Genomic DNA, 18,895 nt, shown 5'->3' on the forward strand with positions numbered 1-18,895 from the left:
CTGCTCCCCCAGGATGCTGTCAGATGCCCAGTCTGCAGGGTCAGCCACCCCGTGGGGAGTGGGCCTCGCCCTGCTCCACCCAGGAGGTTGTCAGATGCAGAGTCCCAAGTGTAAGTCTCCCCTTGAGAAGTGGGCTGAACCCTGCTCCTCCCAGGATGCTGTCTGAGTCCAAGTCCACAGGGTCAGCCTCCCCATGAGGAGTGGGTCTTGACCTGCTCTGCCCAGGATGCTGTCAGACGCCTCTCCAGCACTCACCTCCATGTGCAGAGCCACCTTTCCCTGCACTGCCAGGACCCTTCTAGCAACAGAGCGTCTGGGAGGTGTATCCATCCAGCAGGTACAAGCTGCATTTGCTCAGCCACATTCCTGATTGCAGAGATCAAGGCAGGCTCCCTGCCATCAAAAGAGCAGAAAAGTCACAGCAAATGCAAGAAGATAGTGACCTAAGGAAGAGCGTTTCCAGAATACCCTCTTTCTCGACATTGTTGGCCCTAGCCCAAATCAGTGGAGAGCAGGGTGGCTGCAGGGTGGGGGTGAGAGGGTGGTGGAGGCCATAAGGTGGGCGCTGGTGGCTGTGGGGTGGCCATGGTGGCCCGAGGTGCCCCAAGCAGAGACGGTGGCGCAAACCAAGGCTACACAGCACCCAGCGCTGACTCACCTGCTGGACAGGCCCCGAGCACAAAGTGCTGCCCACCTCGGGCTGGACCTCATGGAGGGGCGGCAGGGCACTGGCAGCCAGTTACCTGTGGAAGGAGATGGTAGTTTCTCCTCGTTGCCTGGCCAATGGGAGCAGTTTGTGGCCGTGCAGCGATCACCATCCCAGGTCTCAGGCTGTTGCACTGCCAGGCTCCGTCCCCCCTCCTCACCACCCCTGAGCAGGACCACCACGAGGGTAGAGCTCTGGGAAACACTCTATGGGATGTGGAACTGGTCCCCGTGGCCTACAGTACAGCAAGATGGCAGCACGTGCCCACCCGTCCTCCGTAAAGCCAGATGGCCGTGCCTGCGGGCCTGGCAAAATGCCTGCTGCCGCACGCATCCTGGGGTCACGCTGCCTAAACACTTCTGTTCTGCTGCCCAATGGGTCACTGCTGCAGTGCTCGGAGCAAACAACCCAGACCACGGGGGAGCCGAAAGTGTGGCCCAGCCCTCCGCGAGGGGACCCTCCTTACGCAAAGATGGCAACCGATGCACTTCAGCCCTCACTTCTGGCCCTGCCTGCTTTGCTTAGCCAGATTGGACTTGGCGGCTGCCCGTGGCATCGCACTCATTCTCCTGGGCAGCCGGAAGAGGGACATGGGTGAGGGCATGCCCGCCCGGGGTGGCCTGGGAGGCTGTGCTCACCTGAGTCCTTGGTTGCGGGGACTCGCAGGTGCGGTTTGGGGTGAGACCGTGGGACGGAGCGGGGCCCTCAGGTGGAGTGGGTGGGGGCAGCACCCATGGTGAGACTGGCGCATCTGACAGCCCAGTCCCTGCAGGTCTGGATGCTTTTTCTGTCTGGCTGCTGGAGCGGGAGGGGAAGCAGGGCATCAGACAGGGAAGGCAGGGCGCCAGTGGGGCTGGGGCACCAGCCTGGCAGGCCCACAGCAGCTGGGGTGGGAGGGGCAGTGGGGCATCAGGGAGGGGACGGAGGGGTACTGGCGGGGCTTCATTGTCGGTTCTTGGGAGGCTTTTTCCTTCCCCTCCAGAAGTTAAGAAGTGGAAGTTCCGTAACTCCTGTGAAGTTAGGTTGTAGGCTGGAGGGGAGGAACCTACTCCAATGCTCACAACACACGCATGTATTTCTATTATTTCAGTGACTGATAGATCATTCAAGCTTCTTTTTCTGTGATGAAAAAGAGAAACTGAATCCATCTCCTTGGGCCTTAACTTCTTGGGGACCTAATACAATGTGTTGGGGGGTCGGGGTTGGGGTGTTTGTGCTTTGGCCAATGTTAGTGTTGGGGAAGAGGGAGAATCCCCCTCTGCCCTTTCCATTAAGGTTCTTATGGCTGGCCAAATAATTAAAAGACAGGTTAGCAGGAGAAAATAATATCAAGTTTAATAACATGTATACATGGGAGAAACTTGGAAATGAGCAGCTCGTCATTCTGTCTAAGCTGCTTGCTTAAGTATTGTATTGTAGCTAAAGGTGTGGAAGTTGTTAGAGTGGTAGTGGTTTGGGATTTTAGAGGGGAAGAAGATAATTCACATGGAGATATAAATGCAAATGTTTGTCTGACAACTCTTTTCAAGGCAAGCTATAGAGACTGTGGCCAGGGAGAGACAGACATTTTGATAAAATGGGCTTGTTGGTGCCTTTCCTAGTGTAACTTCTATTTTAAATTATATTACAGCCATCATATAATATTGGCTCTTTCCTGAAACAGGTCTTCTATGTTAAATTTTTTAGGCAGTTTGGGAGGGGAAACTCAAATGTTCTTCCTGAGTGTTCTGAGTCTTTATTGTCTTCAGCTCAAAATAATCCACATGCCAGAGTGGTGCACCTTGGGGTGGCCTGCCCTGAGCACCATCACTAGCATGCTTCTGCTCCAGAGGAGACAGTTCATTAATTTTTGCTGGCAGGATATTTTGGAATTTTGCAAGTTGCCTTGAAAGCATTTGTACACGGGCTCTCTTTTTCTTCCCACAGCAATTTTGGTTCCCTCATTCCTTGTAAGGAGTGATTCGCTTTCAAGTATCCCTGTATCTGTAAAGGAAGACTTTCATTTGGTTTAATTCCACCTGTCATTGAGGATGGCATTGTTTTTGCCTCCTTTTTCTTTTCCTGGCAGCTGCAACATAAGTTTACTGAAATCTCAGATTGGGAACTGTATGGTAGATGTGTAGGCAATATTTCAATGGTTTGTGTCATCTGGCCACTTAAATGTGTTAAGTGGCTGGAGAAAACAGTAGCCCTGACTTCCAAAGGAGCATGTTCAGCAGATGTATTTCTGGTGAAGTTTGTTTAAAAAAGAAAAAGAATCAGACAGTGTTGTACTGTTTGCTGGGGGCACAGGGTAGGGGGAGGAATAGAATTATTTACTTCTCCACCTGTTCTCAGGTTATTACTGCTTGCATACCTACAATCATTCCCAAGAGAGACTTTGTTAAGGTAGAAAACACAGTTTAATGTCAGTCATATTACCTTACATGTGAAAGTCATCATGTTCAAGTTAGGAGTAGGCATGTGATGAGTGGTAATGGGACACTGAAGGCTGCTTCAAAGTAGAAAAGGTGTTGGCACTTGAAGGTCTCTATTGATGCTCATAAGAACATGTATGGTATTTGCAGGATGTGGTGGGGAGCTTTCTTTCTAACATGATGCTGTAAGTCCTTTTAGGGCTGATTAATGGACCAGCCTCCCCTGGCCCCTGGGGTTCTTACAGATTCGGCCTTCCTTGCTCAAGGGTTAGGCTGTTCCTGGTTGTTTTTATAGTCATCCATTCATTAAGTTGCATTTATCAAGTGCAAGGTTTGTGTCATGCATTGTTCTAGACCCTGGGGCCAGAGAAGAGAACAAAACACAAAAAGGATGCCCTCGGTGACATTCTGGATGTGACACCAATAGTGTGGCTCATGTGGGAGAGTGATGTGTGCCAGGCTGAATGGGGGTGGAGTTGTAGCCAGGAGGGCCAGGAAAGGTCTTACCACAGAGGTAGGTTTTGAACAAGGCCCAAAAGCAGTGCGGGAGGAAGGGCAAGTGGCCTGCTCTGGGAGTAGCAAGGAGGCCTGTGTGGCCAGGCTACAGCCGGTGAGGGCAGCAGGAGCTGAAGGCAGAGTGGTGACTTGGGCCCAATCATGGGGCCTTGTTGTTCATAGTGAGGACTCGGGCGTTTATTTATTCTGAATGAGATGTTGACCCTTTGGATGTTTTGAGAGGAGGAGTAACATGGCCAGGCATATATTTAGCAGACTCCATCTGGCTGCTCTGCTGAGAATATACCACAGAGGAGCTGGGGCAGAGGGCAGGAGACCAGTTAGGAGGCTGTTGCAAGAAGCCAGGCAAGAGGACTTGGAGGTTTAGGTCAGGGTGGGGAGAGGAGGTTGAATTCTCAGTGTGTTTGGATGTCGAGACAGTAGGACCATGTACAGATGGGAAGTGGTGAGGGGTGAGGCTGGGGAGGGAGGACTTGAAGTCGGTGCTGAGTTTATGGCCTGAGCCAAGAAATAAGAAACTCAGCTGGGGAGACTTGGGGAGGTCCTGCTTGGTGGGGAGCTGTGGGAGTTTGGTTTTGGCTGAGTTGACTGTGAGATTTATATTTTGTCTGTGGCTCTTTTCCACGAGAGGAGAGCAGAGAATGGCCACCTGGAATCCGTCGTATGAAGTCCCTGTGCCCCTCCCAGTCTCTCTTCTGGCACAGACATCCTACGGGAAGGCCTTGGAGTGGAGGTTCCTCTGTGCAAACTTTCTTGGGTGTTCTGGCCTGTCAGCACTGCCCCTCCCTGGGTTTGTCGCCTTGAAAAGATTTGCTCACTTAGTGGAGCCTCAGGTTTTCAAAAGTTAAAGTTTATGTAATCAGTGGGCTTGAAAAGCAGTATAAAATATTTCCAAAGAGGCAAGAAATAGGCAAATTTCAGAAAAAAAGTAAAAGATTCTACTCTTACATTGAATGTGTTAAAAATTCTTGTTTCCCTTTCTGCCTCCCCTGATCGTGTGTAGTCATATTGTTAGTTCTGTTCTTTTCTTTGGGATGCAGTGTTTTCAAATGGAATTCCAGGGCTTAACTTGAACAGCAAGTGTTAACTATGATTAATTGTTTATAAAACAGGGTCTTGCCATGGAAATAACAATTAACATTATTTTCTGAAAGTAATAAATACATGTGGCTTTTCTTGTTGAACTAGAAAAATGCATTACAACTTTCTTCCCTCCTTTCCATGTAAACTGTAGGTTCATGTGAATTTGCTGGATTCTTCAAACACTGGGTTGTGCCATTTACAAGATCACTGTGGTCCAAAGCAACGTGACTGGGAGCAGAGGCCTGGGGTCAGGGTCTCTAAGCTAAGCCCCCCTTGAGCCTGCACAGGGAAGTACTTGAGGGCCCACATGTTCTTCCTGGGTGTCCTCCCTGCTCATACCCACTGCAGAAGGAGCCTTTCTGCTGAGAGAAGCTACAGAGCCCTGCAAAGCTGGGAAGGCATCTGCACAGGGGCTGGGGTTGCTGCCCTTCCTGAGGTTGTCCCTGTGCTCCCCTTGGGCCTGTGTCCACATGTAGGGTGGAGTTTTGCACCCACAGTGTAGGCGCCCGCAGAGTGTAATTTGTGCACATTGAAAAAGTCTGTGAATGTCAGGAGTTCTGTGTCAGGATTAGGGTTTATGAATTTAGGGTTCATTTGAGTCACAACCTTAAACTGAATCCTGTAGAGAGTCTCCTCACTTGTGAGAGTGGAAGCTGAGAGAAGGGCCCTTCTCTTCCTCCCCAGGCAGAGGAGGGTGTGTGAGCTCCCAGAGTCCATTCCTGTGGCTGCTCAGGTGTCCCCACCCTTCTGCAACAGGGGACTGACCCACTCCAGGGCTTCTGTCTCCACCAGGAGACTTTAGAATGTGTTTAACTTTCTGAATGTGGCTTTCCTTCTGTCCTGTGGGAAGCAGGCAGCTTATCGGTGCTGATACCAGTATTTGTGTTTCTTTCCTTTGGATTCCTGTATCGCTTTAACACTGCAGCCCTGTGCTTCGGGCTTCCCTTGGCTCTTTGTAATTTTATTTCTTGTATGAGAAATAACATTTTGAGTTTCTTGGGCTTAAAAATGTGAATTGATGGAGAGATACAATGTCAGTAAGGGAAGAAAATTGTGGAACTAAATAGAATTTTTGTTCTTTTTAGGCAAGAGAATCTCAAGATGTGAAATGAATGTGTTGAAGCTTTCAGGTGCAGTTTGCATTTTTACATTAGTGTTTGCGTGTGCATGTCCCTAGAGAACATTGAGATTTAAAAAGCTAAAGCAATGGAATTTCTATTTTAATTGATGTGAAGAAAACTAATCAAACTAATCCTACTATGTTTAAGGAGCTAAACCCAAACCGCTATTGCATTATAATATGCCACTGTTTCCAGAAAATCCTGCCTGTGTGAGACACAGTGGAAGGACAAACTAGGATGCAGTTTGTCCTTTTAGTTAGAGAGAGATATGCAAATTTCATTTGTTATGGTTTACTCTTTTGTAACATTTAGTGTGCTAAAGGAATTAAATCTTAGAATGGTTTCCTATGTACAGAACTTAAAATTAAAGAAAACTATTAAATGGGAAAACATGGTATGTGTAAATTTCTCTGTTTATATTAGATAAATCTGTAAGATAGAAAAGTCTAACTTCAGAAGAGTCACTGCCAACACTTCTGGGTCCCCTCCAGCGCTGTTACTCCAGCCACCCCCAGTGCACATTTCTGATCGTTCTTGAGCTTCTGTTAGTGTTTCTTTATATAAAAACAAGCCATTGCGAATGCATGCTTTTCTTTGCATGTTTGTCCTTGTAATGAGCAGTCAGACTCCGCACTTTTTGATGTGTGCTCACAGCTTACGCCTCTCCTCTCCCTCTTCCCCTCGTGTCCACACCTGGACAAGCTGAAGAGCAAGTCCAGAGTCTCCCTTATCTGGCATTGGCTTTGGATCCAACCACACAAGCCCCTGTTTGTGTGCAGAACTCTTGCCCTGGTCTCACCCCTGGCAAAGATTTCTTGCTTTGACCAAACTTTAGTCAGCATCCTGAACCTTCTCTTAGGTTTGTATGTGCACTTCCTTGTAAAATCCAGTTTTAGTAAGAACCTTGCTAAGTCAGTTTAAGCAGAACCCACACCCGTAGATCTGATCACCCTCGAGATCTGCTTGGGCTCCTCCACGTCCCCCACCATCCCTCAGGTGGTGTCTGATAACTCTGGCCTGGCTTCGGTAAGAATCCTGTTAGGTCAGGTTAGCCAGAAACCCCAACACTTGTTTATTCTCTTAGTAATTTTCCATCTCCTGATCCCCACCATGCTGCCTGGCTGTGAATTCCCACTCGCCCACGCTGGATTCAGAGTCGAACCCAATCTCATTTCTCCCCCACTGTGAATCCCATCACGGTGGTCTCTGCGTATCAGTGGTTCTGAATAAAATATGCCTGACCATTTTTGACAAGTGTCATTGAATATTTTTTCTTTAAAACCTCCAACCACGATAAAAACCCAGGCCTGGCTTCTTTCCTTGCTCCCTCAAGCCATTTCAGAGCTGCTTGTGATTTTGGCCCTGCTCTCCTCAGAGACGTCTATTATGTGAGTCATAAGACTTTTGCCAACTTCTGTGTGTGTGTGGAGGGGGGCACACACCAGCATCAGTCTCTCCATGGGAACAACAGCACTTGCCAGTGAGCAGTCATATTTTGAAAGGAATCTCTTACTCTGGGAGGTAGGTCTCAACAGTGAGTTCAAAATATTCAGTGAACGATGTACTAAACAGATGTGCCGTCATCCAGGCTTTGTTGTTCCATTTGAGCATTGACTCTAAGTTAAAGTCACCGGATGCATTACCCCTAACAAGAAAGCGAGCCTGTACAAAGGCCCGGGGGGGGTGAATTGGAGGTGTAGGGGAGAGAACAGGATCAGTTAGAGGAACCAGAGGTCAGAATGTGAGACAGGAGTTGGAGAAGGGGCCAGAGCAGTCGGTAACAGCACAGCAGCCAGGTCAAGGCCCTGTGCACCATGTCTGGGAGTCAGGACCTTCTAATTGCAGTCAGTGGGGAAGCCCCACTTCTGCTTGGATCTCTGGGGGACAAGAAGGCAGTGTCTTACCACGTATGTCTGTCCACAGCTACCAGACCCTGGCCAGGGAGCGGGAGGCGCTGATGCAGGAGTACCTGCACCTGCTGCAGATCGCAGAGACGAGAAGACAGTAGCCAAGCAGCTACGGCAGCAGATCGAGGATGGGGAGATCAATATCGAGTGGCTGAAGGCAGAGGTGACTGCTGGTGAGGGGTGCAGAGGAGGGTGGCCAGGGTGCCCAGGGCACAGGCCCAACACCTCACACTCCAGGCTCTTGCAGGATTGGGGGGGCACATGACCGGCAAGGGGGACCAACTTCCAGCCACAGCTATGCCAGCCTCCAAACTTAAATTTAGTGATGCTGGCAGAGTGGGAAGGGCCTTAGTCAGATCTGAGTTCAGATCTGCCACTTGACAGCTGCAACTTGACAGTTGCAACTTGGAGTGCGTCCCCCTCCCCTCCTCTATGCGTCCATTCCTTCACCTATAAAACAGCCTTTTTATACTTGCCTGACAAGGGTGTGAGGATTGAGTGAGGTTATTTATGGGCGAGTTTTTAGTTACTCTGCTGATGACCACATTGAGTAAGCAATCCCACATTATCAGCTGAAGAGTCCGGGGACACAGAGTTCCTGGTAGGTCGTCATAGTGTGGGCTCCTGGCTCAGTTCCAAGCAGTTGTTCCCTCTGCCTGTCATAAGAGCTCCTACAGGGGCTCACTGGCTCCAGGCTCATCGGTCTGGAGGCCATACTGTTGTTAGGTTAAGCCTTCTAGAACTTCACTACTCAAAATGTGGTCCATGAAGCAAGACCATGTTAGAGATGCAGAATCTCAGGCCCTGCCCAGACCTCCGGAATCAGAATCTGCACTTTCAGAACATCCCAGTCGATTGCCATTTACATTAAAGCTTGGAAGGCATTGGCTCTCAGCCCCTTAGGCTCCCCTCACTAGCTGTCCACCCCAGCACCGAATGATCTGATTGCCTCTCCCCCCTCATCTCACCAGTGCTCACCAGATGCTCAGAGCCATTTGGCCACGTCACACGAGGACCATGGACTCTGAGCTGAGGACGGGAAAATGGAAACATAGATTCTAACCAGGGTTGGCTGCATGATTTGTAGTGCCTGAGGCAAGGGAAAAATGCAAGGCCTTGGGTGGAGTCGGGGAAGTCGACCTCCCCTTCTCACAGCCCACCAACCCACCCATGGCAGACAGGCGACCCCCCAATTTCAACCTCCAACCTCCTCTAACCTCTGTGCCATGATACACTTGGTACCTAGATGAGGGGTGGGCAAGATGCCCATGCTGAGTCACCCACCTACTGTCCAGGCATTGTCCCTCACCCTGCCCTGAGACACCATCGGGAGTGCACTGCACCCACTCTTACTGCACCTACACCGAGGCTCCTGAAGAGGGTTGAGGGTGACTCATGGAGGGATGTGAGTCTTCCTTGCTGACTTGACCCATTTGCTCCCAGACAGAGGGTAGAGGAGGTCATGGGTTCTGGGGTGCCAACATGTGTGGAGCGAGCAGCTGAGAGAACATCCCAGGGAGGCAGCAGGAGGCAGGAACACATGTGGTCTGAGGCTCCAAGCCCCTGGGGTGTGCTCCATTGTTCCATCAGATGTTACTCGTGAAAACAAATTAAAAGAGAAATGGTTAAGAACTTCAAGGTTGCAACTGCAGAACTTGAAGCCCCAAGCATGGGGCCTTCTGAGCATAGGACCCCATCACATGACTTTGAAGCCAGCTCTGCCTGGAATGTTAAAAGATCTGAAGTTGCCAATTCCACCTTATGGTGCCACTGCCAAGCTCTGAACTGATGGTCACATCAGCTTGGAACTTGAGGTTGAATAAAAGTTTCAGATTCCACACACCTCCTCTACCCTGCACCAGGCGCTGTCAGACAAGCTTCCTTAGTCAGTCCCCATAGCTATAATCATAGGATTGAACAAGGAAGGAGGCAAAGAGAACTCAAGTCACCTGCCCAAGCTCACACAGCTGGGAGGTTGCAGAGCCAGGACTAGAACCCACGTCTCTGTGTCTACTTGCTAGTCTTCCCACTCTACTCATAGCCTCTTCCCATGTCGCTCCTGGGATGGGGGCTTGTCCCGAGTCTAAACCATCTGGTTCATTCTGAGATCTATCCTAGCCCTACACATATCCCTCAAACCAAGCTGAGTCCTTGCTAGGAACCAGGGAATAGGTCTAGGGACCAGCACCAGGTTAGTGGCTTCATGATCAAGGGTGTCGGGTGTCATTCATTCACTCACTTACTGGTTCAATAACTGTCTAACATCAGCTGACCACTGCCTCCTCCTCTTCCCCAGGCTCCTCTCCCCCCATCACTTGGGGCTCCAGCCAGTGCTCCCTGGTCATGAGCTGTGTACATCTTGGCCTTTGCACATGCTGGGGCTTCTGTTTGGAGTGCCCTTGCCACCCCCACGCTTCCCTGCCTGGTGGGATCCTACCAAGCTCGAATGCCTCCTCCTGGGGACTCTCATCCCAGAATGTTCTCCTTGCCCCCTGCTCCCACGGCTTTCCCACACTCAGCATGCCATGTCAGAGCCAGGTCCTTGGGTGTCCTTCCCCAACCCGGCCTGGTGAGACCTCCTTGAAAGCAGGGGTGTCCTTTATCACTCTGTCCCTTCTGCCTCACACATAGTAGGTACTCTGCAAGGGCTTGATGATGAATGGGCATCAGGCTCTGTGGTAGGCAGTAAAGAGATGGAAGTTTCTACCCTTAAGGTCTGATTGGGGTAAAGTGTGATTGGTGCCATAATAGAGCTTGCGGTGTGAACCCAGCTAGAAAATGAGTCATTTTATGGCCAAAAAGACTGTAGGTTCATGTCGCATATGGCCCTGAAAGGTTTCAGGGGTTGGTAGGCCAGAGAAGGGGTGGGTGCAAAAGGCAGGGCCCTCTCTGGTGCTGGGGAGCACAAAACTGGTCAGTTTTGAGTGAAAGTGTGTGTGTGTGTGTTTGTCAGTGTGGCAGCAGAGGCCTGTTTGGTGGGAATTTGGAGCAACGTTTCCAACTGAGTGCATTACTCTCCAGGGCAAAGGATTTCTTTAAGAAGATTGAAAGATCAGCTTGGTAAGGCCTTCTGGCTGTAGTCTCTCTCTCTCTCTCTCACTGTCTCTCACTGTCTCTCACTCTCACTCACACACCCACATACACATCCTGCAGGGCAGAGGGCACCTGTGTGCTCTGGAGGGGCTCCAGGAAGGTGAAACAGAGCCCATTTCCCAGGAAGTAGGCCATCAGGTAGGCAGGAGGCACTGAGGAGCCAAGTAAGTGATGAGTGAGTCCCGTGACAAAGAGAGAGTGTCTTAGAACGTCAGAGCTGGGAGGGATCTGAGAACTCAGAGGTCCACAGAAGAGGAAGGGACTTATCCAAGGTCACTTCCAGTGCTAGAATCCAGGCTTAACCTTGGGTCTCCTGGCTGTGGATCCTTGGCCTGTGCCTGCCCCACAACTTATTCCTTCCTTGCTGGGGAGATTGGTCAGATAAAAGGTGCATGTTCGGGAACCACTGTGTCACCTGGATGGCCTCAATCTCTCATGGTCCACCTGATAGCCAGAAAAATTCCTCAAGCCCCATCACACTTATTCCTGAGGATTTTCAGGGTCTTCCATTTTCATGGCCACATCTGGCTTCCAATTCTTCTCTCCTGGCTTCTTGTATCACTTCTCACAGTGGCTGTCTTCACTCAGTCTTGACTGCTCCTTACCCCTGTATGGGCACTCCTTGTGTCCATCAGGTGGAGGTAGATTCTGCTGCAATTACAAACAGCCTCCAAGTCTCAGTGGCTTAAAACAACAAAGATTGCTTTTTCTCTCACACTGTGTGTCCATTGTGGGTTCCGCTCCACAACATTCTCACTCAGAGTCAGGGTCACAGGTTGATGGGTCTCCCACAATCAGGAAATTCACCAGTCCCATGGCAGGGGAAGCAACGTGGCAAATGGTGCCTGACAGCACTGCTCACATTTCATTGGACAAAGCGAATCACATGAACACACTCAACTTCATGGGCTTGGGAAGTACAGTCCTGCCCTGTCCCAGGAGGAGAACCAGAGTATTCAGGAAAGACCTAATGACACCCAACTGGCTCCTCTTTCAGTCCCCAAGCCCCTGACACCAGCCAAGTATAGACCAGACTTTCTGAAAGGCTTAGATACAGTAGAAGGGGTTTCCAGTACTGAAACAGAAAATGGCTTAAGGTGAATAGAAGACATCCTTGCCGTCCTGTCACTCAGCATTTCCTGCTACATGGATTTCTTGCTGACATCCTCTTCTCACACTGGCCTCTCTCCACATGCTTCCAACGCCATTTTGTTGGTGGTGGGGGTGTTCATAATCCCTTTATCTGCCAAGACCCTCGCCCCCGTCCAGTGATGTGTTGGAGCTGGCTTATACCAATTTGCAAGTTTGTTGTGAAATTTTCAAGAATCTTTCAAGCTTGTTTTTTGCCCTTTGGTAGCTTAAAATGTGCCAAGGTTGGAATGTTTACACCATGGAAATTGTCCAGTGCTACCAGTCAGTTTTTTTTTCAGAGAGCTGGTCGTTAATCCTTTACCAACATACACTTGTCTACACTTTCTTCAGGACCAGCTAAATACTTTGCTGGGTCCAGTGCAAAGTGAAAATGCAAGGCTCTTAAGAATTTCAAGGCAACAACAGCAGAGCCTGAAACCAGGCATTAGGCCCTTCTAAGCGGGCTGTGGACAGGTCACACATCAAGGACATTGGCCCTGTCTCTACTCCATGTATACTCTCCATCCCTGGAGCCCCCACCCGCAGCCATGTCTCCCTAGAGGTAACGGGAGAGCATACCCAAAGTCTGCACAAAATTTGTGAAGCAAAACTATCCAGCTCTGTTTAGTCTCTTCTTTTCCATCTAAACAGCCCTCTTGGGCCTTATCTTTTGTAACCAAAAATCTCCAAGGACCATCTAAAACAAAGGGAGCATCCTCCTCTGAGAAGAATCCTCCCCTCCTCTAGAATCCTCAGTTTGGCACCATTTCATTGTTTTAATAGTTATTTTTCTCCCATTTATGATTGGAAGTAAGTTGGGATGGCTCAGGCAGTTCTAAAGGGCAGGGTAGGAGTTTAGAGATGGTGGTGATATTTTCCTGACTTGGTAGCACTCAGAATCCTGCAAGCCTGACTCTGCAAGAAACTGCAGAGATCTTTAGTTCAGGGTTTAAGGTAAAACTGTAGCCATGGAATCAGGTTTGCAAACCAACTTTGACATGGAAAGGGTCGCCTTGACCCCTCCCCAGGCAGCCCCTCTGCAGGGCCCACTCTGTGCCTTGAGTCCTGTTTCCCATGTTCCTCCTGCCATCCCCACCCCTGCTGCCCTGCATCAACACCGTGTCGTACTCTGCATCTTTGTTCACACCATCCCCTCTGCTCCAATGCCTTCCATTCTATAACATACCTGATGGGCTCCTTTTTTCCTTTGTGAGGAAGATCAGCCCTGAGCTAAAATCCATGCCAATCCTCCTCTTTTTGCTGAGGAAGACTGGCCCTGGGTTAACATCTGTGCCCATGTTCCTCCACTTTTATATGGGATGACACCACAGCATGGCCTGACATGAGGTGCATGGGTGCAGGCCCGGGATCCGAACCCAGGCCGCCAGCAGCGGAGCTCGTGCACTTAACTGCTACACCACGGGGCCAGCGCAGTTGGGCTCCTGTTTTGTCCTGCAAAACCTCTGGGTAGCGCTTGTGGCTTCCATGGTGAGACCCTCCCACTGCAGTAGGTGTGCACCTCTGTTCTGTCCTCACCTTGTTGGAGTATAAGTTACCTCTGTGGGTATCTGACCCTCTTCTTAGGTTGGAAGCTCCTCCAGGGAAGGGATCTGACTTATCCACCTCTGGCTGTGTCTCTCCCTTGCCCAGCATGGTACCCACCACAGAAACTCCATCAGGACATGCTGACAGGATTGGCACAAAGGGAGACAGAGATGGGCATCTCTTAGGCTTGGAAGAGGCCAGAGGGAATGGAGGAAGGAGAGAGAACTGAGTTGTGTGGCAGCTGTTTGAAAAGCAAGAAGTACAGAGATCTTTAGCAAAACTTTGCTAACAAAAGAAAACCCAGGACTAATTTCTCCACCAATGACTGCACTGACTAAATGAATTCTGGATTAAAGACGCTGTCTCAAGAGAGGGGACTGGGGTGGGGCGGGAGCCAATGAGCAGTGCCCCTAAGGGGTGTGGCAAAAGAAGGTTTGCCTCTGATAGGCCAAGAAGGTAAGACTGTGGGGTGGAAAGTGGGCAGGGCTCAGCTGAGATGCCAGGCATTGAGCCAGGTTGGGCAGCCAGAGCTGCACTCTAGCCGGCGAGTTGGGGTGTAAGCCAAAGTCCCAACTCTCCATGGTCATCGTTGACAGGGGTCAACTGAGCAGGCCCTGACATCAGCCAAGCCAACCTGGATCCAAAGCAAATGCATCCCCAGAAGGGATCTGCAGGATAAGGGAAAGGTAGCTTCTGCGAGCTCAGTGGGGCTGGGGCTCCTGCCACCATCCTGACACTGGTTCATAGCAGGGGTGGGCCATGGCCCAAGGCTTCTGCAGGGACCCCAGGCTCACAGCTTTCCAGAGCTTTGCTCCCCGGCCCGATCTTTAAATCAGATTCCCAGACTGCCAGTGTTGCCTGTGCAGGGAACAGAGTGCCTGACATGACTGCATCTGGTTTTTGCTCTTGTCCCTGGGGAGTAGATGTCTTGTAGACGTATCCGAGAAGAGCGCCATCAGTTTACATACAGACTAGTCTTACACACACACACACACACACACCCCTCCATCCTAAAGCGAAAAGGATACCACGTGCAGATACCAGAACTGGCAAAGAGAGCAGACTGGCATGAGAGTGATGACATTAGGGCAGTGAGGGTGCTGACTGGGCATCCACGTGTCTCTGAGCTCTCCACTCGCCTGTGTGTGAGTCCCTTAGCGCTTTAGAGTTCAGATCCAAGAACAGCCATTTTTTTCATGTGCCAAGGGTCTCAAATAATCGAAAAAATAGAAAAGCCTGCATCAGCAATGCATATTTCTCCATTAGATATTTTCAGCCGCTCTTCAAGCACAGGCCAGGGCAGTTTTAGCAACCCAGAAGTGGAGAGCGGGTAACTGTCCCATTTTGCTTTCAAAGTGCTCCATTCGTTCAATTGTCAGAGCCCATTCATCTTGCGGTTCAGCAAGTGGCCATGAGGGGACAAAGCCACGTGCCCTGAAAAGGGAGCAGAGCTGGCTCTGTGGCATGTTTGTGATTTCCTGAGCTACTATCTTTGGACGTCTGCCACATAGCTCAGGGGTGTCTCTGCACCCATTCAGCACCTTCCACTCCTGCTCTTGTTGTACTGAGGGAGTGAGACCCCAGGGTGGGGGTTTGCCCTCAGGCCACACACTGCTGGGAGAGGGGACAGCCCCCTGTGACAGCTCCCCGAGGAGGACAACACCAGGGGCCTCCAACAGCCAAAGTGCTGGGTCATCACAGAGGGAGGGAGCAGAGAACACACGTGGACAATGGAACCAAGGAGGGGCATCTGATGTGGCAGAGAAAGACAGAGACCACTGCAGGGAGATGAGGACAGGCTCCTAGGCTGGGGCTGCCCTGACCCCAGGGTGGGTTCACACTTTCTCTCCGGGCCTGTTTTCCTGTCCACAAATGGGGTGCACGACAGAGTCCCTTTGGCATCCCCTATGTCGTTCAGCTCAAACCCCAGACACATTGGGGAGGTTCCCAGGTCTCCAGGGTGGTAGGAGATGGGGGTGATGAGCAGGGGCAGAGGAGGAACAGTTGGGAGGGGAGGGGGCTGCAGGAAGTAGCAGAAGTCTCTCTGACATCCTTACAGCTCACCCTGGAGAGGAGACTTGTGCTGTGTTCTGGAGCTGGCTGGCTGGGGAGCATGGGCAGGGAGGAGGATGCTGGGAGGGGAGCCACGGCAAATGTGGCTGCCAGGGGTGCTCAGAGGCCAGTTACCCAGCCTGGTGCTAAGCTGCCAGTGAGAAGGCATGTTCCCCAGTGCTCTTTAGGTGGTGACAGGGCAGGTGTTTGGGAGAATCTGGGTGTTTTTGCTTTTCTGTTTTCTCTCAAAATGGGGTGGTGGAGAGCTAGCATTTACTGAGCACCTTCTCTGCACCAGGCCCTCAAATTGTCCCATTACTTGCAGGGGTGACCTCATTTCACCCTCAGATTCTACAGGAAAGACCTGAGGTTAAGAGATATTAGGCATCTTGCTGGAGGTCACACAGCTGAGAAGCAGCATAAGGCGGATTTGAGCCTGCTCTGCGTGGGTCTCAAGCCCTAGCTCTTTTCACATCATGTGGCATTTCCTCTGAATTCTCTAGAGCCCTGAGTTCCTCTAAGATCCTTTAGGGTCACCCCAGCAGGTGGACACTGAGGGTGCCAGGAAAGCTGGCAGCGAGAGCAGCTCCCATCCTCTGCCAGCTTCTGGGGCGTGTGACCCATGTTTAGAAAAGCCTGTGTTTGGTGTAGAGCTCTGCTGTCACCATCTTGAAATTTTGTCATTTTTTAACAAGGGGTCCTGCATATTTGCTCTGCACTGGGCCCCACAAGTTACATAGTCTATCCCGCTTATGAGGTTTTCACATAAGGTGTCACTTGAGAAAGGCGTTTGCTGCTAGAGTCCCATGGGTGGTGGCAGCCCCTGCCCTCTCCCTGGGCCCCTCAGCTCTGCTGGACTTGGGGGCAGAGGCCCTTTGAGGGGCAGGAACTCCATGGCCGGAGCTTACACTGTGCCTCCTCTGTCAGTGAGGCCATCGTGTGTTTGCACCACATCTTTACCAAGGCCTGAAGACCTGCATCTCCAGCTGGCCCACTGGGGCCTGGGTGAGCAGCCAGCCCTGGCAGAGATCCCCAGCCCCTCCTGCCCCTGCCTCCACCTGAGAAGTCCCTCTCCAGGGCCCACTCCTCCAGGCTGGCGGCACTTCCATCCTCCCAGAGTGTAACTGTGGCCCCTTAAAAACTCACATAATCCCTCAGAGGGAGCAGAAGAGGAAAGACAAGTTGGCAAAAGCTGTTTTTCTAGGAGGAAGAGATATATTTTTAGTTTATCTATTTTCCCTTTTAAAAATAATATATATGAACACAGTTGAGAAAATTTGACAATCTAGAAAAGCAGAAAATGTTAAAAGCTATACCAACCATAGTTCTCCTTCCCAAAGATAACCACTGTAAACACATTGACGTGTTTTCCTCAAACTTTTTTCTATACACAGATCTTGGGATTCCCCCCCAATATGATTTACATAGTGTCACACATATGAATATTGAATTTGAATACTGATGTTTTTTTTTTACTTAAGATTAGCACATGCTTTTTAATGGCTGTATGATGTTCCAGTACCTGTGAGCACGCCATCGTCCATGCAGCCATCTCCCATCATCGGCTCTTAAAGTTGTCACAACTTTTTGTTACTAGAAACACTCATCTCTGCATCTGAAATGTTCATATGAGAGAGCGTCTCCTTGGGACAGGTTTCCAAAAGTAGAATGACAAAGAAAAGGTAGAAGCACGGTCAAGGCTCCCACTCTGTCCACCCTGCGTCACTGCTCTCCGAGCTGGCTGCACCGTCCTGATGGCCGTGAGGGCTGCACAGCAGGACCCCTGCATCGTGCCTCTCCCACGCTGAGTGTGACCCTTTTATTTTTCACTTTCCTAAGTCAGAGAGCCCCGCTTTTCCCCAAGGTCACAATGAGAAGCCGCCCTAGAAGGAAAAGGTCTGCACTTCCTATAGTTGCGTCGTTGAAGGTGCTGTCCCTTGGGTAGTGTAAGAGCTCCCACTTAAGAGTTTACCGCAAAAGAAGCACGTTTTTCTTTTTTAATGGAGTTTATAAGCAGAGGTTTCAGTGGGTTCATCCCTGCCAATCAAGTATTGAAGGGCAGGTTTGGGGAGATTGGCTGGGCTTTCAGGGGCTGGAAGGCAGGGTATTGTGTATCCAGGAGGTTGGGACAGAGCGGGCCAGCAGCAGACCCAACTTGCTGAACCTGGGGAGGCATGGAAGGACAGGGACACACAGATAAAGGGACAGACATGTGAGGGGACATGACTCGGGAGGACATGTCATGTGGGGGAAGCCCTGGAATGGGGGACTCAAGAGAGTTGGTTCCAGGCCAGCTACTGATTCACCTTACAACCTCGGATGGGTCACTTCTGTCACTGGTGAGGCACTCTGGGAGGGAGGCCTCTTGGGGGAGCCAGGGCCGAGGGGGATGTGGAGCTGCAATTCAGTTACCACAGAGGCCTCAGCTGAACCCCAAAACTCCGGAGCTGGGTGGCCCTTCAGACCCTTCAGGCAGTGGGGCACACCACAGCACCCACAACAGCCCTCTCCGACCTTCCAATACACAGGTGTCAGAGTAGACGGAACCCCATCTCTATAAAGATCTGTGACTCTGATGTGGTTCCAATGCCTGAGGCCACCTATCTGGCCCTGGATAGGGCAGTGGTGCCAGAGTCATCCCCAAAGGCAAGGGTGTCTCTGGGTGGGAGGTCTGAGCCTGGCCTTGACCTCCGTGGCTGGGGCTGGGTGACCGAGGGTTTGTAGGGCATCTCACCGAGCAGACCTGCTGGCCATCCTGCTGCCCATGTTCAATTTCTATCAGGAGCTAGTATCCAGCCAGCAGTACAGCCTGCAGACCCTGGCCAGCTGCAAGCAGAACAGTGACTTTGACAAGCTGCTGAAGCACTATGAGGCCAAACTGACTGCAAGGAGAGAGTTTTGGAGATCTTCCTCACTGACCCCATGTTCCAGCTGGCATCTAGCCCTGTTCTTGAGGGCAAATGCATGGGGAGCCCACTGGGGGCCATGACAGTGAGGGCCACAGCTGGGAGGAAGCCACACCTGGGGGCACCAGGGGGCCACGGCCGGGAGAGCCCAAGCCCTAACAGGTCGCAGCTCTGGGCTGCCTGGAGAATGGGGTTAGAGCCAGCCCCTAACCCAGCGGACCGAAGGCATGTCCAGCTCCGCAGAGCAGGTGGCATGGGAAGGTGAGGGGGAGCTCCGGGTCCTGAGCCCACCTCCAGGCCCTTCCTCTTGCCTGCTTAGAGCCTCAAGCTCTGGGCTCTTGCCCCAGACAAGATCCTGGAAAAGCCTCCACATTAGAGTCTGAGATCAGAAGTGCTGTGGGTGTCCGTCCTCAGCCCT

The 18,895-nt window shown here is 51.0% G+C and overlaps 1 pseudogene across 1 annotated transcript in view; it reads right to left on the minus strand.

The window, feature by feature from the left end:
• Nucleotides 1-18,895, minus strand: part of LOC147911476 (peroxynitrite isomerase THAP4-like) — a 38,932-nt pseudogene that overhangs the window by 2,671 nt on the left and 17,366 nt on the right. The window contains exon 2 of the transcript XR_015550940.1: nt 256-393. The product of XR_015550940.1 is annotated as a peroxynitrite isomerase THAP4-like (transcript). The remainder of the gene's footprint in view (nt 1-255; nt 394-18,895) is intronic.

The sequence above is a fragment of the Ceratotherium simum genome, unplaced genomic scaffold, assembly GCF_057802395.1.
Source record: "Ceratotherium simum simum isolate JZ-2026a unplaced genomic scaffold, ASM5780239v1 HiC_scaffold_43, whole genome shotgun sequence".
In the NCBI taxonomy this organism is placed as follows: domain Eukaryota; kingdom Metazoa; phylum Chordata; class Mammalia; order Perissodactyla; family Rhinocerotidae; genus Ceratotherium; species Ceratotherium simum.